This window comes from Oryctolagus cuniculus, chromosome 10 (assembly GCF_051225735.1).
Source record: "Oryctolagus cuniculus isolate XC-2025 breed Fujian yellow rabbit chromosome 10, ASM5122573v1, whole genome shotgun sequence".
Lineage (NCBI taxonomy): Eukaryota > Metazoa > Chordata > Mammalia > Lagomorpha > Leporidae > Oryctolagus > Oryctolagus cuniculus.
Genome location: NC_142876.1, coordinates 83,892,644 through 83,914,612, shown reverse-complemented (window position 1 = coordinate 83,914,612; position 21,969 = coordinate 83,892,644). Strand labels below are relative to the sequence as shown.

At 38.9% G+C, this 21,969-nt stretch overlaps 1 long non-coding RNA gene across 2 annotated transcripts; it reads right to left on the bottom strand.

Annotated features, from left to right (window-relative positions):
- Window positions 1-1,811: 1,811 nt before the first annotated feature.
- Window positions 1,812-21,919, bottom strand: LOC108177117 (uncharacterized). Of its 2 annotated transcripts, none has more exons than XR_007921553.3 (3): window positions 21,868-21,919; window positions 8,141-8,248; window positions 1,812-1,916 (listed from the first exon to the last, which is right to left on the bottom strand). It is a non-coding gene; the product is annotated as an uncharacterized LOC108177117 (long non-coding RNA). The 2 variants fall into 2 exon arrangements; XR_016215159.1 differs by lacking the exon at window positions 21,868-21,919 and adding an exon at window positions 15,370-15,911.
- Window positions 21,920-21,969: the final 50 nt, after the last annotated feature.

The window sequence follows — 21,969 nt, the reverse complement described above, 5'->3', positions numbered from 1 at the left end:
GCTGGCCTGAGATTCATTAGCCCATTTCATTCCATGCAAGCTGGTAAGTCCTAGGAAGGGCTCTTGGCCCTTCCTGTCCCCCACAAATGTGGTTGCCATACTTTCATATATATATAAAGTGAAACTTTATATTTTTAAGTGACAATTTAAAAATGATAGGCTTTTATTGTATATGCTCCCTATTACTATTGTTAGTATCATTATCTTTAGACCTTTCTTAATTCTCCTTAATTTAATGGTGCCTATCTCAAAGTGTTTTGGTGAGGATTAAAAATCGTATAATATATGGAAGATACTTTGCAAAGTTCCTGGCATACTCAAATGTCTAGTATGTGTTAGCTATTTTTGTTAAGAGAAAGTCTAGAAATACAAGACTCATTAATACACGGAAAGAAGGAAACTGTGCTAAGATTTTAAAACTTACAGACTGACTTAAAGCACTGAGCTTGTCACCGGCAAAGTTTACATTATGGTATTTGACTAGTGGGTGTCTCCGTCTAGTTTTATGTCAACATGAAATGAAGGTTTGGGTTTTGGCACCTGGTGGGAAGCCTTAGCTACACTGTGACCATTCTTCTCTCTCTCTCTTATTAGAATGAAATCTGAGAATACTAGAATTACATTCTGTCCATTTGGAGGATAACAATGTAAATAATGGGAACAACAAAGGGACAGAGACCAAGATCTAATAAAAGATCCAATCTGGAGATATGGAGTATTTATCTTAGAGGTAGGTCCTCATATCTACCAATTTTTAAATACTTATTTTCTATTCAAATCTTTAAAACATGAGTTGATATAGGTAGATACCAAATCTCACCAACTGCTTTTTAAAAAGTTTTATAAGTTGTGTTTTGTTTTATTTTATCTTTTAATTCAAGAGAGAGTGAGTGAGCTCCCAGCCAGTTGTTTATCCACCAAGCACCTGCAATGGACAGGACTGGGCCAAGGCAAAGCAGAGAGCTGGGAACTCCTATGGTCTCCTTTGTTGTGGCAAAGGGCCAGCCAACTCAGTCATCACGTGCTGACTCCCAAGGTCTGCACTGGCAGAAAGCTGGAAGAAGGGGCCAAGGCTGAGAATCAAACCAAGGCACTCCAGAGTGGAATGCAGGCATCTCAATCAATGTTTTAACCATTAGGCCAGACACCCACCCCTATAAACTGTTTTTAACTTAAGGAACATAGAATCAACACTAATGAACACAGAAGTAATGTTTCTTTTGTTTGCCTTAGTAACTGGAATGGTTTTATACACACACATTTTATGTACCTATTTGTAAAGGCAGATTAAAAACAAAGGCTTCTTACTGTTGCCCTACTTCAGTTTCTCCTTCCCCAGTAGGATTCAAAAGCTTACTTTGAGATCAGAAACTATATCCTATTCTGACTTTGTTTTCTTTTCACCTCTATCAAGCCCTAGAACAGTGCCTGGAATGCAGTGGTACTCAATGAAAATTTGAATGAATGAGTCAATTTCAGAGCTAGAAAGGATATTAGCAATAATATAGTCCTCATTTTAGAACAATGTTCAGAGATCCTGAGGCATGTGCAGAATAATGCAGAGCTGTTTGAGTTAGAACCTTCCTGCAGGCTTTCTTTCCACCACAGACAACTTCTACCTTTGTCTTCTAAGGACCCAAGTAAATCTGGTCCAAGAATTGCTGTCTGTCATTTCTATCAGAGTGTTCACTTTTGTAGAGATATTTGTTTCTGCAAAGCTAGGAGTAAAACAGCATTTACAACCCATACAACAATATTAACATGGCCTACCCATCTTCCCAGTTTTTTCCTTTCATATCTTTGTGAACTTACTTTTATTTGTAGGATGTGTGAGACACTTCTTTCATCATTCTTCATAGCTCTGAGGTTCCTCTGAGTTATCTATTGATCCCACATATGTGGAATATTTCTAAATCCTGAATTTGAGAAATGGAAATATGAGCAAGTTTGAGAAACAAAAATCTTTTTAAGTTTCTGCTGTAGAAAATATTATTTATAATTTGAAAGAGAAAAATATTTTTAAGAATTCTCTATGATCTCATAACCCTAACATGATAATAGTAATCTGGTAAATTCCTTCTAGTCTTTTTCATAGTTATAATTTCCCATAATTATAACCAAAATTTATCAACATCTATGAATCCTATTTTTCACTGTATAATAAGCATTTTTGTGCTTCAGCATGGACTTTGTAACTATAATGTTCATTGTTTGTACAATATTCTACTAAATTCATATACCTCAACTGATTTAACCATTTCTTTAAAAGTGGCAGGCATTTCCATTCATATAAAAAAATTTTTTTTAGTTTATTTGAAAGGCAGAGTTACAGAGAGGCAGAGGCAGAGAGAGATCTTCCATCCACTGGTTCACTCCACAGATGGCTGCAATGGTTAGAGCTGGGCCGATCCAAAGCTAGGAGCAAGGAGCTACTTCTGGGTCTCCCACATGGGTACAGGGACCCAAAAACTTGGGCCATCTTCTACTGCTTTCCCAGGCCAGAGCAGAGAGCTGGATAGGAAGTGGAGCAGCTGAGACTCAAACCGGTGTCCATATGGGATGCCTGTGTTGCAGGCCTGGGCTTTAACCCACTGTGCCACAGCGCTGGCCCCATCATTTGAAAATTTTTAAGCTTTATTTTTACTTTTATCAGTACAAAATGGGGAGGGGAGAGAGGGTGAGAAATTTGTTTTCTATCTACTGGTTCACTCCTCCAAGTGTCTCAACTGCTGGGCTGGGCCAGGCCGAAGCCAAGATCAGGATTACAATCTTATCTCCCACGTGAACGGCAGGAACACAACCACTTGAGTCATCATCTGCTGCCTCCCACAGTGCACATGACCAGGAGTAAAGCTGGGACTTGAACCCAGGAATTCTAACATGGTTGCGGGCATCTCAAACATCTATAACTGTTATGTCAAATGCCTGTCCCTATTCATTTGATATTTTAAATCATCACTGATCAAAATTTTGTATCATATACTATTTTTTTTCATATTTTGAGATGTTTGTTTAGGATAAATTTTTAAAGTAGAACTTCTGAGTCAAAGAGAATGGACATTTTCATGGCTCTTCAAATACAGGTTGCACAATTTCTGGTCTGAGGATAAAATTCTGAGTTTAATTAAACTGAAGAAGTGACAATTGGAATATCTGTGATTAATACTGCCAGAGCTATTGTTCTGAGCTAGGGTCCACCTTTTCGGCTCAACTTATGGAGACCCATTAGAATCCTGCTGGATAAGAAAGTTATTTCTTAGAAATCTGCATTAGAAACTCTAGCTAAAATCAAGTGTTGATTTTTCTTACTCTTGTCTTTTATCTGGGACAGTCTCCTAATTTTGAAGCAGGAAAAAGAAAACTTTTTGGGTAAACACAGTTTCATGCCATTCTTTCTAATGAAGTCAACACACTCTGAAATTGAAACTTAAACAAATGGAGCATTAAGACATTGAACACATCTGCAATATTAAGTCTCACTGTCAAAAGCCAATGTGGCTTATTATCAAATAGCCTCTCAGGGGCCCAGGTTTACCACTGAGTGCACGTAAAATTGGGATTGAGGGTTTTTCCTCTATAGTCACGTGGTGACACTGAGTTGCAACCCTCCATAAGAACACATGCAAAAAAGTCAAGCAAACACTTCTAGAAGCTTCAGTCAGTAGAAAGGGACTTTTATCTGCTCCTAACCATGCAACCAAATTATTAAGTAAACAGGCACTTGATGTTTGTTCCTCAAACCAGATAAAACTTTATGATGTCCCAGAGAGTGAATGTAAGTGGATGAAAAATTAATAACATTTCCTGCTTCAGAGTTTTACAAGTGCTTTCACACACCTTAACTTTACAAGGGTCTTGGGAGTTAAGCACTATTTTAATTCTCATTTTACATATGAAAAAATGAAGGCTCATAAGCATCAGGTGATTTTCCTTCAATCACTAGGCCAGCAAGAGAGTGAATCAGGACTAAAATCCTTGTTCTTCAGTCTCAAATTCTGTATGATTATTATCCTCATCATCACAAAGCACTAATCAAAGAGAGGTATTAGGTGATGATTAAAGATTCCTGAGCCATTTCAAAGCGTCTCTGAACATGAGATTTCCAACTGATGAAAGATGCAAGGAAATGATGAAGACTTGTATCTGAATTGTCATAGAATTCAAGGCAACAGACAAAACTGTGGATATAAGGGACAGAAAACCAAATTCCCAATCACTGTACAGCTACTACTGAAGCCAGGAAATGCATACTCCTAGAAAATCTTGGACTCATACTCTGAAATACCCATACCCTTTTTAAAAAAATTTATTTTATCTATTGGAAAGGCAGAGTTACAGAGAGAGAGAGAGAGAGAGAGAGAGAGAGAGATCTTTAATGTGCTGGTTCACTCACCAAATAGCTGCAACAGCCTGGGCTGGGCCATGCCAAAGCCAGGAGCCTGGAAATTCATCTGGGTCCCCCTATATGGATGGCAGTGCCCAATCACTTGGACCATCTTCTACTGCTTTCCAAGGTGCATTAGCAGGGAGGTGAATTGGAAGTAGAACAGCCAGGGCACAAACTGGAACCCATATGGGATGCCCATATTGCAGGCCATGGCTTAATCTGCTGTGCCATGAGACAGGCCCCCATGGCATTACCTTTTTGATTCACAGGTAACAGCCTGCCCTACATCCAATGTTATACATACACTTGACCTCACAATTAAGATTTCCTAAGTGTACACATTTGTGCTATCTTTAAGTCACTGATGCATGTTTGGAATGTTAAGATCTTAAGAGACCTCCACAGATGATTTGAGTCAGTCTTCAACCTTTTGACAAATCTGGATTCTTATCCATATGAGGGAACTGAAGGCTATACATGTGTGACTTGTTCAAACTCCTACATTCAGTAACAATAGATGAAGGGAATGAGTGAAACTCCTACAGGTGAGATGCTTTTCCCACAAAAATTGAAGGAGAATCAGCATTTTCTTCTTTCCACAGAACTTCAAGACAATAAAATAGGAGTCCCACCCTAGTGTAAAAGTTCAGATGGTCACTTTTTCAACCCTTCTCATGCAAAGAGAAAAGAATTTTGCGGGTATGAGATGACAAAGTCTCTGACATCTATGATCTACATTTCTCCAGTAGGAGACACTGATGAATTCAACATTGCTCCATTCCCGTGGCTTTGCTTTCTCCATCTCCCTGGACTGCTCTGATGGTGGTGGGAAGACATAGTTCTTCTCACACCCAGATTTGCAAAGCAACATTCAGAATTCTCCTTTCATCTCCCCATGTCTTATTTTCTAATCAATCTTGCCCAAATACAAAGTTATGATATTGATTCCTGCCCACTTTTCTATACCTAATTCTCAGTTGGTTTAGGATGGGGTAGGAGTGGCGATGAATAAATAAATTAATTGGCTTTCTTATAAACCTCAAAAATTTCCATGACTTATCTTAATTCTTACCTATACTAGACACTTCCTTTACAAACCTCCACTTAACAACTTGGCAAATCAACTAACACTCTGTAATCCAGGTTTTCTCAATCACAGCACTTTGATATTTGGGGCTGGATAATTTTTTTTGTGGTGGGGGGGAGTGGCTGTCCTGTGTAATGTAGGAAGTTTAGCAGAATCTCTGACTTCTACATACAAAATACAAGAAGCATTTCCCCATCAGTGACAACCAAAGATCTCTCCAGACTTTGCTAAATGTTCTCTGGAAGACAAAATCCGTCCTGATGGAGACCCACTGCTCTAATCCATCAGGAATACTTGGTCTGATTGGTCATCATGGCCAGCTGAGCGCTCCAGGTCTGTTTACCCTCCAAGATACCCATACCCTTGGGATTCTATTAATTGACCTCTAGTTTATCAAGTATCAATTATAGATTTCAAAGTTATTTATGTGAATTAAACTTATCATAACAGCATAGTTTACCTAAGTATTATATAATCCAGTGAAACACTCATATGAGAGCAAAATAAGACTTTTGTTTCTATTAGAAGTCCAAAGATTGGAAAAAGACTTCATATGGCTGAGACAGATTATTTCTTCACCTTGTCTTTCTTCTCTCAGATACACAACTAAGCAACAATTCCCAGCCTCCGCATGTGATGGAATCTGGGCAACTGAATGTGAGCAACAATGAGGAATACCATTCTTACAACTCCTCTCCTTCTCCATTGCTGCACTTGCAGTCAGTCCAGAAGAGGTCTCTGAGACTAAAGCAGCGGTTGGCAGGCTTGTCCTGCCATATAGTAAACATTTTCAGTTTTGCATGTTCTTTTTTTTAAGCAACCTTTTAAAAAGGTAAACAATATTCTTAGCTTGTGGACTGTAAGAAATACACCTCGAGCTAATCTGACCCATGTGCATAGTTTGCCAAGCCCTGCCATCTTAATAGGTATGATGGTGCCACACCATCTTCTAAAAGTCACTTAAAAATTTCCTGCCAACTTAGGCATAAATAAAATAACTGAAATATTATAAGGCATTGTAAAAATCTAGAATGAAAATGAATATAAAACCATTTCTCTTTAAATTCTCATTTTACTTCAAAGATACTAAAAGTGGAAGTCAGGGCATTCATTTGGCACAGTGGTTAACATCCACCATCTCATACTGGAGAGCCTAGGTTTGATTTCCATCTCTGCTCCTTATTATAGCTTCCTGGTAATGAGCAGCCTGTGAAGCAGCGAGTAACGGCTCAAGTAATTGGGTCCCTGCCGCACACATGAGAGACCTGGATGGAGTTTTTGGCTCCTGGCTTTAGCCTGTCCTAGACCCAGATACTGTAGACATTTGAGGAGTAAATTTCTTAGAAAAAGGAAATCATAGAGTCTGCAATCACAGCAACTGTATAAGAAGGAAAAATAGTGCAAGGTTCCAGTGAGCAGGTGCAGTCCAAAATGAATCCTTGCTTTTCCACCAAAAGACTGGTGAAAGTGAACAGCCATGCTCTGAATTCAAAGTTTAAACTATTTTTTATTATTCCATATTTTAACGATATTCTATTCAAGTAAGACGGCTTCTATTTTTAGCTCTCTTTTTTTGCGAAAACAGACTGAAATCAGATGGCAGAAAAGCCTTAAAAGAAATGGAACAATACCACAACACTGATTCCTCTCTCTGGGCCTTGGTTTGAACATCAACTCTTCCTGAATTTTATAATACAATTGCGTCAGTGTTCTAGATGCAGAAATGTCAGAATCCTCAAATGTTTGCCATACACAGATGTGCAAAACAACGGCTAGAATGGTTTGTTTAATGTAAATGGACATGTGAAGGCATAAAAGAGCTAAGCAAAGGTGATAAAAATAGTCTGTCATCAGTTCATGTTAATATGTCTCTTTGTGTTCACACTTTTTTTTTTTAATTAAAATAGAGCTAGTCACCACGTGGAAATCCTACACAGTCTAGCTTTGGTATTTATAAAGTATTAACTTCATAATCTACACCATCTCCGATCTCTTCTGCAGTTCCTATCAGCTCTCCTAACAAAATGTTTAGCAATCATCTCAGATAGCCTGGGCTGCCATGACAGAATGCTGTAGATTGGGTGACTCAAACAACAGAAATGTATTTTTTTCCCACAGTTCTGGAGGCTGGAAGTCCCAGATCAGGCGCTAATATGATAAGGTTCTGCTGAGGGTTTGTAGATGGCCAGTCCACTTTCTTGCTACGCTGTCACACATGGGGAGAGAGAAGGTAGTAGGATAAAAGAGAGAAAATGAGTGGGGGAGGAAAAGGAATGAGAGAAGTGGGGAGTAGGGGGCAAGAAAGCTGTCTGATGTCTCTTCTTTTAAGGGCACTAATCCCAACATGAGGGTCCCACCTTCACTGACCTCATTCAAACCTAGTTATCTCCTGATGGCCTCATCTCCATAAATCATCACATTGGCAGTTAGGGCTTCAACACAGGAATTTGGGGAGGAGGCAATTTCATTCCACAGTAGCAATCAATAGGAGGTCTCTAAGGTGCAATCCATGACGATGAAAAATTAGGTCTCATATGCACCAAGCCCTTTTTCACCAAGTACTTTTTCCTCTCAGCACAATCTTGGGCCAGCTAGCCAAATAATTTAGTGCCCAATGCTGATGAATCAAAGTCAACTCCGACTAAATCATCATAAAAAATACATACCTTTATTTTCACCTTCCTCCATATGCCCTTTCCTTGGTAACGTGAGGAACCATTTGACATTATGTGGCTAAATCTGCAGTCATCCATCCAGATTTCTGGAAGAACACCCTAGGGAGAGAAGCAGCATCAATCTGCATTCATTTTACAGAAATCTAAGTAGCACTTACCAATAATTAAAATATTATTGTACTTATAGCACATTAGCTTTAATGAAAAAACTAAAATTTATTGTGATCTCATTGCAACAGTTAAAACTTAAATAGTAGAACTCCTTTCTTTCTACAATCTCATGAATCTAAAGTTTTTTCTCTTTGTTTACTTTTTCATTTGAAATCATTTAAACCTGCAAGAGTAGCACAATGAATTTCCATAAACCTTTCAGATGAACAAAAGTTTAACATCTTGCTGTGTTTTCTTTAGGCCTCTGTATGTAGGTACTTTTAGATCTATTAGTTGTGCCAAATCACTTGACAGTAAGTTGCAGTAGGCCTTCGCTCCTAAAAACATAAGCTTGTGTTCCAGTAGAACAAAGTCATTTACCTAACAAATACAGGCCACAAAGTGAAAGGAAGAAAGGACTGGTATTCACCAAGGGCAGATGCGGAAAAAGGCCAATTTTTTTATGAAGAATTTGCATAGCAATTAAATTTCCCCTGTGACTGCAGGAACCTAGTAAATAAAAGATTTTGAAACCGGGCTGAGGCTTGCTCCATGACCTGTGTTAGCCAGAGTAATTAATATAAGTGTTTGGATTGTATTTGCACTACAAGCTTCAACTCCCTGAGGAGGAGTCCGTGGGCTAACACAGGTGTAAAAATTAACAATTTATTGATTCAGTACATTCCAAACATAGTTGAAACTTTCTTAAGCTGTTTCTGAGACCCCAAGCTGTGTACATGCTTTTCTGTGATCAAATTTACTCTCCCTCAGCCATCAGGATTAACAAACTGCTGTGCCAGGGTTTGCCTTGTGATTCACAAGTTAATAGTACACAAATATCCTTTCACTAGGTCTCATTTCTTCCATTCTGGAACAGTCATTCTGCAAGCAAGCCTCAAAGCTTACACTTTGAAACAAAAGTTGTCATCTAAATGCTAGCACAAACTGATGCTAAAAGGTAAAAAATTCCTTGGTGGAGTATGCTCAGTTTTCTGCCTTTAAGTATAAAATCTCCTTCCACATGGCTTTTGTCTCTGCATTTATTTGTGTTTATAAAATATGGCTCATAAATGAAAGTAGGATGGTTGAATTTTAAAGCACCGCCTTTCTTTGGTCACTTACAGCCAATCCTTTCTTAATTGTCCCTATCAGGGTAGACTGTTCTTAGAAAAATATGCTCCCGGGGCAGCAGGTTAAGTCATATGACCTGTGATGCCAGCATCCCATATGAATGCCCATTTCAGTCCTGGATGCTTTGCTTCTAATCCAGCTCTCTGCTAACACTCCTAGGAAGGCAGCAGAAGATGATCTGGGCCTCTGTCTCCCACGTGGGAGACCTGATGGAGTTCCAGGCTCCTGGCTTCATTCTGGCCCAGGTCCCACTGTTGTAGCCATTTAGAATGTGAACTAGCAGATGGAAGATCTCTTTCTTTCTTTCCCTCTTTCAGTAACTCTGCCTTTCAAATAAATAAATCCTTTTTAAGAAAAAATAATGTGCTACTGTCAAGAAGGTCTCCCAAAAATTCACATATGAAGTTTATTATCCATGGTCTGTATCTAATGGTGCCACGCCACATTTTTTCCCCATTGGAACTAAACCTTGCTTAATCAAGTTGGCAGATCTATCTCTGATACTGTCTGTTTTGATGAACAGTGTTTTCAATTTGAATTTCAAACCCTTTTGGAAAACAAAGGAGATGTAATCAGCTCTCTTATATGGAGTTCACAATGAATTAATGTACAGATCTGCACTTCTGAATAAAAGTCCCATATGCGTCAACACAAAATGTGAGGTAGTACAGTTCACTTGGACTTCCTTTCATGAGCATTGGTACAGATACTCTCACCTGCTGGGGTGGGTGTTTGGTGTATCCAATACTATAGTGCCTGGGCTAGAGTCCCAGCTCTGCCCCGATCCCAACTTCCTGCTTAAGTGTACCCTGCGAGGCAGGCAGCAGGTGATGGCTCAAGTACTTAGGTCCCTACCACTCACAAGGGAGACCTGCATTGAGTTCCTGGCTCCTGGCTTTGGTCTGGCCCAGACTCAGCTGTTGTAGGCATTTGAAGAGTAAACCAGTGGATGGGAGGTTTACTCTCTCACTCTCTAACTCTGTTGCTTTGCTTTTCAAATAAGTAACATAAATGTTTAAAAATTGAAAAAAGAGATCATTTCATGTGCAGACATTTCAAAAGCTGATTTTCATTTTAATAGATTTAGGAGTATTATAAGAAAAGTGCAGGGGCTGGCTTTATATGGCATCTCATATGGGAACTGGTTCGAGTTCCAGCTACTCCACTTCTGATCTAGCTCCCTGCTAACATGCCTGTGAAAGCAGCAGAGGATGGCCCAGGTCCTTGGGCCCCTGAACTTATGTAGGAAACTCAGATGAAGCTCCTGGCTCTGGACTTCTGTCTGGCCCAGCCCTGGTCATTACAGCCATTTGGGGAGTGAATCAGCAAATGGGAGACCTCTCTATCTTTCTCCCGTCTCTCTGTAACTCTGCTTTTTAAACAAATAAAGTAAATCTTTAAAAAAAAGTGTGAAAATTACAACAGACCAATTTCTCAACCTCAGCACTATCAACATCTGGAGACAGACAATTCTTAATTGTGGGGAGTCATGTGTGAATTACAGGATATTTAGCAACATCTCTGGCCTCCAACCAGCAGATGCCAGTAGTGATACGCTTACCCCAAAATTTGAAAACCAAAATTTCCTCTAGATATTTTTTAGTAATCACCGGGAAACAAAATAATGCTGGTGGCTAACCCTAACCCCTACAATAAATGGTTTTGGTTTGTATTTCCCATATGATTGCAGCAAATCAACCTTGGCAACAGCTGGTTTATTTTAAAGGCATGTTTGTATATGTATCTACCAGATTGTCTACCTACCTAAAAGGTCATTGAATATAAACATTGAGGATAAACACTCCTTAAGAGTGTTTAGTCCTCATGTAGTAACTTTGTAATTGGTGCTAATTCCAAAATATTCTGGACCTGCTTCCTTCTGAGAATGGTATAATGGGATTTATTGTTTTACTTGCAGTTAGGGGTAGCCATATGACTTATTTTGGTCAATGAAGTAAGATTGCAGTGTGTGTAACTTCCAGGTGGAAACTTTTAGAATTGGTACACAATTTACTGTGTGCTTTCTTCTTTTCTGGAACAGTGTACACGAATATTTGTAATGGTGGCTGCTCCACAAGTCTAAGCCTCTGGGTAGTGACAATGAGAACACCGCCCCACCCCAACTGTAGTTGGATATAAGCATGAGTGAAAAATACAGTTTTGATGATTTAAGCTTCTCACAATGTGCAGCTGTTCATTATAGCATTTCTTGGCTACATACGGGTTGATTTTACCATCACAGACATTTTGATCCAAAGAACCTAGGAGTGGGTTAGTTCTGACAGCCTTAAAAAGGTTAGAAATCACTGATAATGCTGACCCTCTGCTAAGATACTGAGTTGGGAAGACAGCAGCACCTCAGGTTCTCACTCCAGCTTAGCTATGATGAATACATAAAGTGATAAATTTACCATTAAGAACAACAAATTAACTGATGCAATTATCTGGAAGGTTAAATGAAATTTTCATTCTATTAGATAACAACGATTGATAACTAATATTCATTGAGTACTTTCTCTATGCCAGTGACTGGGCTGAATATGTTATATAAATTTACACAAATTTCCTCCTTTGCCCTTCAGAACAATTTTCAGAAGTGAATGCTCCTATTAGCCTAATTTTAGAGCTAAGGAAACTGAGGCATGAATAAGTTATCAGCTAGCTGTAGGTCATAGTTAACGAGCAGTCCAATGAAAATATGAACTTGTATAGTCTGATTCCAGAGCATATACCTGTTCACAAGTATGAGAATCTTCAACCTAAAGACCAATTTCCACTCTGATTTGACAGAATACTGGGTACCTATATGTTGTGCAGGCTCACACACAAGTCAGGGCTGTTTATGGTCTAACAAGGAGGCCTTGAGAAATGGTAGGGAAAAACATCCATATATTTGAATGTGTAAGATTATTTAAAGCCTGGTACTTTTCCATGGATTATGGTAAACTGACTTCTTCAAGCCTTCTGTTATTAAGTGAATAAATTTCATTCTTAGGATTGAATTGGGTATACAGTTAAGCAGACTGTAAAACATCTGTTCCTTAAGATATTTCTTTGGCCCTGTGTCACCCTTCATTTACTGAGTGTTGTAATTTTGTTCCAGACACACAGAAAGCATTCACCCACAACTATGAATAGGTCTGGAAGTCCCTATAATATCACTTTGCTATATTTAATATTTAAATCCAATAAAGAAGCTCATCTCCAAAGATGGCCCCTAAGAAAGTGTATCCTTGGTATTCCGTTTCTTGTACAGTTCTCTCCATTGTTGAGTTTCCTCACAAGAAGATCCAGTGTGCAGTCAAGCTAATGATGTAGTTACAGAGAGATTTGGGACAATTGTTTATCTGCCAATTTCCCTTTAAAATTTTTCCCTTTAAATGACTTGAGTTCTTTTTTTTTTTTTTTAATTTTTGACAGGCAGAGTGGACAGTGAGAGAGAGAGACAGAGAAAGGTCTTCCTTTACCATTGGTTCACCCTCCAATGGCCGCCGCGGCCGGCGCGCTGTGGCCAGCACACCGCGCTGATCCGATGGCAAGAACCAGGTACTTATCTTGGTCTCCCATGGGGTGCAGGGCCCAAGCACTTGGGCCATCCTCCACTGCACTCCCTGGCCACAGCAGAGAGCTGCCTGGAAGAGGGGCAACCGGGACAGAATCCGGCGCCCCAACCGGGACTAGAACCCGGTGTGCCGGCGCTGCAAGGCAGAGGATTAGCCTAGTGAGCCGCAGCGCTGGCCATGACTTGAGTTCTTTTAAATGTTGAGTCTACTTTTATTAACATTAAAACTTGATAGAAGTAAAGGGAGGAGAGAGGAGACAAAAGTAAAAGTGAGACCATGAAACATACAGCTCAATTATTGAAAAGTTTTGCAAACTTTTCATCTAGAAATTCATCCATTGTGTGCCTTTCCTATTGCTGCATGAATTAATGACTTAAACCAATATAAATTATAGTAAAGTATCAGATGTGAAATGTTTTAAAACCAAATGCTGGCCGGCGCCGCGGCTCACTAGGCTAATCCTCTGCCTTGCGGCGCCGGCACACGGGGTTCTAATCCCGGTCGGGGCGCCAGATTCTGTCCCGGTTGCCCCTCTTCCAGGCAGCTCTCTGCTGTGGCCAGGGAGTGCAGTGGAGGATGGCCCAAGTGCTTGGGCCCTGCACCCCATGGGAGACCAGGATAGGTACCTGGCTCCTGCCATCAGATCAGCGCAGTGCACCAGCCGCAGCGGCCATTGGAGGGTGAACCAACAGCAAAGAAAGACCTTTCTCTCTCTCTCTCTCTCTCTCTCTCATTGTCCACTCTGCCTGTCAAAAAAAAAAAAAATGCTAGCAGGACTGCCTTTCTTTTTAACTAATTGAGAGGTAGAGAGATGGACAGAGACAGAAAGAGCTTCCATCCACTCATTTACTCCTCCCAATGCCCAGAATAGCCAGGCTTGGCTGGACTGAAGCCAGAAGCAGGAATTCTATCCAAGTCTCCTACATGAATGGCAGGAACACAACCTCTTGAGCCATCACTTGCTGCCTCCCATGATGCACAGTTGCAGGAAGCTGAAATTGGCAGCAGAGTTGGGTGTGAACCCAGACACTCTGATTTGGCATATGCATTTGCCAACTGGTGCCAACCACTAGACCAAATATCTATGCCAGAACTACATGTTCTAGGGAAGAAATTATTACCTCATATTCTCCAGCTTCTGGAGCCTGACTATATTATTTTTTTAAAGACTTATTTATTTACTTGAAAGTCAGAGTTACACAGAGAGAGGAGAGGCAGAGAGAGAGGTCTTCCATCTGCTAGTTCACTCCCCAGATGGCTACATTGGCTAGCCGGAGCTGTGCTGATCTGAAGCCAGGAGTTTCTTCCAGGTCTCTCATGCAGGTACAGGGGCCCGAGGACTTGGGCCATCTTCTACTGTTTTCCTAGGACATAGCAGAGAGCTGGATGGGAAGTGGAGCAGCTGGGACTAGAACCAGTGCCCATATGGGATGCTGGCACTGCAGGCGGAAGCTTTACTGCTACACCACAGTGACGGCCCCCTGATTATATTCTTCAGCTCATATCCCTGTATTCTGTCCTCAAAAAACATCACTCAATTTCTTCTCTCTCATCACATCTCCTTTTCCTGACTTTGACATTTTTGCTCTTATGTATAACCTAGGATAAACTCCCCATCTCAAAAACCTTAATTCCATCTGCAAAGGCTGATTACCATGAGAAGTATCATAATCACAGACTTCAGGGATTAAGACATGGACATATTTGAGAAGACATTGTTTTGTCTACTATTATATATAATCTTTATATTAATGATAGCATTACATTTTTAATATATCCATTTGCCATTCAATATATTGTTATGTAGTTAATTATGTGAACATGTATTGATAGCCTAATACATGAGGGGGCTTCAAAAGGTTCATGGAAAATGGAATTAAAAGATAAGTTTATGGAGGTGGCGCTGTGACACAGTGGGTTAAACTGTCACCTGTAAAGCCGGCATTCCATATGCATGCCAGTTTGCAGCAGGCTGCTCTACTTCTGATCCAGTTCCCTGCTAATGCACCTGGGAAAGCAGTGGAAGATGGCCCAAGTGATTGGGCCCCTGCTCCCATGTGGGAGACCCGGATGGAGTACCAGTTCCTGGCTTTGCACTGCCCTAGCCCCAGCCATTACAGCCACTTGAGGAATGAACCAGAAGATGGAAGACCTCTCTTTCTCTCCTTATCTATCCCTTTCTCTGTAACTCTACCTTTCAAATAAATAAATTAACCTTTTTTAAAAATATAAGTTTACTTTGATGCAAAAGAGTTTTGAGTTTTTTCATAATATGTTTTCCATGAACTTTTTAAAGAACCCTCATATGCAAGGATTTTAAAATCTTCTGCACCATAATATCTTTTAATTTTATTTTTCACTAACATTTTGAAGTACCTTAGTATATCAAACACTGAACAGGTGATAGGTGTCGCTCCCCGTCTTTGTGGAGGAACGACACAGGACCTTGCGCTGTTCTTCTGTCTGCTCGGCCCTCCCCGGGTTTGCTGCTGGTTCTTCCCTGGTTGGCTACCGACCCTTCCACCTCCGTGGAAGGGCGGTTCCCCCTGCCACATTCCCCACTTCCGTGGGGGAGCGGCACACTGCCGGCCGGCTCTCTCGGGGGCTGCACAGGTGTTCCCTCAGATGTTCCTGGTGCATGCCATCTCTCTCCTCCTTTATAGTCCTCTTCCACCAATCCCAACTCTGCTACCCACACGCCGAGTACGCTGCTCTCCTCCAATCAGGAGCAGGTCCCACAGTTTATTGGTTGAACTGGAGGCAGCTGTGTAGAAGCTGTTTCCCTTCTCAGCGCCATATTGTGGGAAAGCAGATGCATAGAATAAGTCTTAATTCCAGTAACTTAGTCTAGTCCGAGTTGCTCCCAGTTGCTCCCCACGATAGGAATGTTAAAATGAAAAAGAACTGACTATACACAAATTGACATAGATTTTAAAAACACAATACTGAATGAAAAAGTAAGAAACAGAATGAGATCCATAGCCTAATGCCATTGTATAAATCATGAGGGCATTTAAAACAACAATTTTTTTAGCATGAACATAGGGCTTCAAAAAGTTCATGGTATTAAAATTAAATAAAATTAAAATTAAAATTAAAAGATAAGTTCATTTCCATGTAAAATTTGAAATTCATGTAGTTTATAAAGTTTATTTTTATTAATTTGAAAGGCAGAGCAACAGAGAGAGAGGAAAGAAGAAATAGTGATAAAGATATATATAGAGAGATCTTCTATCTTCTGGTTCACTCTGCAAATGCCTACAATAGCTGATGCTGGGCCAGGTGGAATCTAGGAACCAGGAATTCTATCCATGTCTCCCACAATGGTAGCAGAAGTGATACTACTTGAGCCATCACCTGCTGCCTTCCAGGTGCATTAACAGAAAGCTGGACTGGATGCAGAGGTGGCACTCAATCCCAGGCATAGGTGTCCAAGTAGTGGCTCAACCTGCTGTGCCCCAACACCTGTCCTATGTAGTCTTTTCATAACACATATTTCCATAAACTTTTTGAAGATACATTATATATGAGGATTCACAACAAATTCATTATAATGGTATCATCTAAAATCGTAAGAAGATGAGAGTAGAGAAAAGGGATTAAAGAGTTTAGTACATACATAGCAAAAAAGATGGGGCTATGAACCAAAGATATGTTATGTATCATGCAGTTTGGCTAACTCAACTCCGGACAATGGCTACTTAAAAGGAAGATAAACAAACTAGTTTTAAATAAACACAATATTTTATGTAAAGTATAATAGAGCTGTTAACAAAGCAGGAGAACCAACAGCCCAGAGGAACACACAGCAGACAGAACGTGTTGTAGAAGAGTAGTTCTCTAATATGATGACCTTCTCCTTAGGGGACATTTGATAATGTCTGGGGATGTGTTTAATTTCACTTCTGGGGTCAAGTGCTACTGGCATCTAGTGGGTCAAGCATCCTCCTAAGCATCTGACAAAACACAGGGCAGTCCCCTCCCTTCTCCATACACAACAAGGAATTATCTGGTCAAAATTGTAAACATTTCTGAGAATAAAAAGCATAACAAAACCCTGTAGGACAAGCAAAAAAATCACATATGCTTAAAATTACTGTGGTACATCAATAGATTTGCCTTATAATATTTGATTATTTTGAGAATTAAAGTATAATCTACTTATCCTCTGTTTTCTTTCAATTGCATTTGAGATACTCCTTCCCAAATACCTGATACTTATTCTCTATAAATTTCCCTTCTTGTTTCTGCACTCTGATGACTGCTGCCTACTGATTTTCCATGCATTTAGGTTTTTTAGTGATTCCATGAGCTTTAATTATGACTAGGGTAAGAAAGACCAACAATAATGGCTTGATTCCATTAGTTCCATTGAATTTTAAGCCAATCCTCAAACAGAAGAGTGTTAGTGTCATGTTTTGACAAAGGCTTTAGATTTAACAAGCATTCTAAATTTGATTTTTTTTTAACTAAGGTTCCAGTTGAGTAATTTTCTTCAATGTCTTATACAATAATTCAGTTTGCAGAATAGTGAAGCATAGTCAACTTAATAGATATTAGTGGTTAATGCTACAAAGTAAAATATTTTAATGGCATGAGTCATACCCTATAGCCTTTCCTTGTTTTCCCATTTCTTAGGGCATAAAAGTATCTCAAACCAATAGCAATAATACTGCCCGTTCATGACAGGTATTAATTGATCTAATGGGGAGAAAATCCTACAATACCTTATTTTCAAAACTCTGTTTTATTCCCAGGGACCTTTATATATTGTAATCAAAAGAGAGTTGGCTTTGCAGCCAAAGACAAACATAAGACTATGGGCAACTTGAAATTCTGCAGTCCTCCATCTCTTCATATATAAGATTGCTCTTATAAAATGTAATTAGAACATGAAATTAAGCAAAATAAAGTAGATAACACATAAACACTAATTCTCTTTCCATGTTTAATTCCTGAATTAAGTCTTACAGATATTAAAGTATCGAGGAATTAATGCTTTACCTTCTAGGTAAAGCTGAGATAAAGCAAATAGTTAAGAAAGAAGTCCACTGTTTTTGCAAATATTTCAATGGTGTATCTTCCTTTGATGACCAGGTTAAATCCCACACCAATAAACAGAATCTCTTCTCTCTTCTGAAATCCTTAACATTGCATGAAACATTTACTTTATGTTAACTAGAGTCTCCTTGAGCTCCCATTTATTTTTATATGAATATGTTTCATTTCTATAGATTAATTTATATAGCTCTGTAAGTTAGGAATCTCATATGTATGTATGTATGTATGTATGTATCTATCTATCTTTCTATCCTTTTTGGTATAATGAACATTGCTTCATATAGTGACTGCCCAGAATGCAGGCTGGAGGTAGGCAAGAAATATTTTTTAAGAACTCAATGTTCCTAAAACTAGGTTCACAATCTCTTTTCTTTTTCACATGTACCTAAAAGACCAAATAGTGTGTTCACAGCATCTCTCTGTATGATCAAATTTAATGATTCCCAAAATGAAATTTTATAGTTATTACCATGTTGAATCCTCACATCACTTGGAAGGGAATAAAAAAATGCAACAAAGTCCAGGAATGTCCAATCAGTAAACTTCACATTATTATCTATTTAGAGTTCTGCATTTAAAAGAAACCAAATCATACACAATGCAGAACGTTTTAGAAGTTAAAATACTTTCAGTGTCTTTTACTAAATTTATATTGAAGTAATGCTTTTGTTACTTCATTCCAGACACTAACACAAAAGTCTAAAGTGAGGAAAAAATGTCACATTGAAGGTATCAAGCAGGTTGGAGCTGTAGGCTGAGAAGCATAAATATAATATGAATGTCATTTGTTAAAAAGTAAGAGTCTCAAATACTCTCTCTCTCTACTTTCATTTAATATCTCTCTGGTCAATTTCACAGCCTCCATCAGTACTGAGCAGGGAAATTGGAAAACTGCAGAATCGATTTGCAGAAGTGAAGCTCTATTTTCTTTTACACCTTCTTTATTAGAGTGCTATCATTTTTGTACTGTGTGGTATTATTATTGACAGCAGCTTGGGCACAGCTGATAATTGCTGAAAGTCATTCTCTTAAAGTGGAAGCAGAACGAAACAAGACTCCTGTGCAATTTTTTCATTTTCCAAATGTACTGCTTTCATAATCCATCAGCTTTGTGAGAATTTAAATGTAAAGCAATCATAATTATAGAATTAAAGAATTTAAATGTTAAGCAACTGTAATTATAGCAATTTTCTTTGCTTTTGGCACTCCATAATAAATATTAAAAGAATAAAGCTCAAATGCCTAATTTGAACTAAGTATAGTTTTTTCAAATATTCTGGTTTGTTTTTTCAATTTTTATCCTTAGATTTTTACTTTAAACTGTGAATATATGAGAAAGTTGCTTCAGAGTACAAGACAGTGCTTAGAGCATTGAGAACAAAACTGATTTACTTTTGCTGTTGCCTTTCCAGATTGGCAGTAGATTTAATTTGATCTTATTAAATTTCAAATTAGAGCTATTTGAAAACAAAGCTGTAGCCTCTGGCTATTTAGTATCAACTCTAAAACAGAACCTCCTTTGTATTCTTAAAGATCATTGAGAAGGAATATTTGTGGGACTATTGGTTCAATTTAAAAATCTTCCCAATTACTCTATATTTAAAGATACATTTTAATGATGATGGTATGTTTACTGTATCACACCAGCTGCACAGTAAAATGGAGTCTACTGAGTGTTAAATAAATGACAATCTTGTCATTATAAATCTTCATTTCTTTCTATTTCTATTTAAATTGGCTTTTGTTCTTTGTATTCTGACCTACTCCCAGACTTAGAACTCTTTGTGGGTACAAGAATCAGAAATCTTTATTTTAATTAATCAAAGTATACTGTCAAATCTGATGGTTAATTAGGTAAGAATTATGGAAAAAGAATATTGGCCAATTTTTCAAATTGTTCTGAATTTTAATCTTACCACATAATTAAAAGTTATAGATTTATTAATTACAGGAAAATAAATGTATGGTTGTTATTCATAATATTTGTTAAACTTTCTAGTAAGAATGTTATATTTTATAATTCTAGAATATATCCAGGGTTAAACTGGCAATATTCTCATATATATATCCGTATCTATTTTGTCTTTTCTATAGTCTCTCTTACTAATTTTTATTGTTCTCTTATGCTTTTGTTATTTTAGTCCAACTTAAGTTTGAAAGGTATTTATATGAACAGGACAGTTGAAATAATAATGAAATGAACTTTCATGTATGCTTCACCTAGATTCTTCCTACATTGTTATTCTACCTTCTGTTGCTATTATTTTACTTTTTTCTCCCCAATAATAGTAAACGCAAATGTAATACTGAGTATGATTATTGTGGGAGAAAATTTCCAGATTTTACGGCTAACAAAACTCCCCCCCATTTAAGTAGGTTTGCAAAGGTTGCCAGATAAAATACAGAACACTGAATTAAATTTGAAATCCATATAACCAATAATTGATATTTTAATTTAAATATGCCCCAAGTAATTCATACTCTGTGTATTTATTTGCTAAATCTGACAACCCTAAGGGTTGATGCCATTATTTTCTTTATACCATCAAAGGTGTTGTGAACAAAAACAGCCCTATTTTAATAAATTAAGCTCATAAAAAATGGAACTTTAAGGTTCTGAATAACAAAATTTAAATCAATTTTTTTTTCTATGCAGAATTGTGCAGGAAATACTAACTCATACGGATGTCCATAAACCCGTCTCAGGGAACCAATGAGCTTTTTGTTAATTTGCATGGGTTTGTATTTCTTTGAACTCTAATTTTCTCATACTCAGGTAACAGACTGAATTGTTTTTCAACATTTTCTCTCTTTATCTCAAACCACAACTTAAATTCCAAGATCGTTTATCAAGAGGTTCAACTGTTTGATCTTTTCATTGTTAGAAAGTCATGCACCTGCACTAACTCTATCTCTATTAAGCCCATCCCATTCCCTGATAAGACTTCCTTACACCTCCAAGGTTTAGCATTCCCACAGTTAGCTCCTTTGTACCTGACACTTATCTTGAAAAACATTAAGCATCTATAATGTGCCAAGCACCCTGTGAGATGCCAGAAACACACAACATTTGAATAAACCAAAACATGCCCACAAAAGAATTTCTGCTTTCTTTCTCAAAACTTGTAGTGTACGGTCCAATATAGATTACGATACACACGTCACAGATAAAGGATTTAAGTGCTCAAGAGTTAAAGAGTCTTATCTAAGGTCGCACAAGGAGTAAATAAAGAGCCAGGGTATCAGTGAGGGTCCCCGGGTCCAGGCTCAGCATGGTCTCCAATATTTCTTCCAAGGAAATTCCAGGCGGCTTAGTATCCTAACCTCACCATGGCCCCGGGAGCAAGACCAGGAAGACCTCCTGTAATCCCTCTATCGTGTTTAGGTGCTCCTAAAAGTGGAACAGGTGATGCCCGGAGTGCACAAGAAGCCAGGCACGCGTTAAATCAAGGTCGTGAGCAGCCCTTGTAGCCACACCAGGCTAATCTGGTCACGGAGCACAGGGCCAAGGCGACACTATTTCAGCTGGGTGTCACAGGTGACCCCTTCCAGGCGGCCTGCCTTCGGGCCGCCGGATGTTTTTCTTCAGGGTGGGGTGTCAGATTTCCTTCGCATTTTTGGACCACAGCCCTCCTGCCCATTTCCACATTTTTCTGGTTTCACAGCCCTCACGTAGAGCTCGCCTCTAAAGCGGAAACCTGTCCTCGGCGGAAGTTTAATGAATGAAGATAAAGGCTTAAAAGGGGGCGGGGGGAGGAAAGGCAGGAGATAGGCCTAAAATGGGAAAATTCGCACTCGAAAATCTTTCCCTACCTCAGCCCCACAGAATGACAGCTCTCCCCAGTCAGAAGACTACCTCTCCCGGCAGACACTGCGCGTCCCATGGCCACAGGCTGGCGGGCTCCCAGCTCCCCA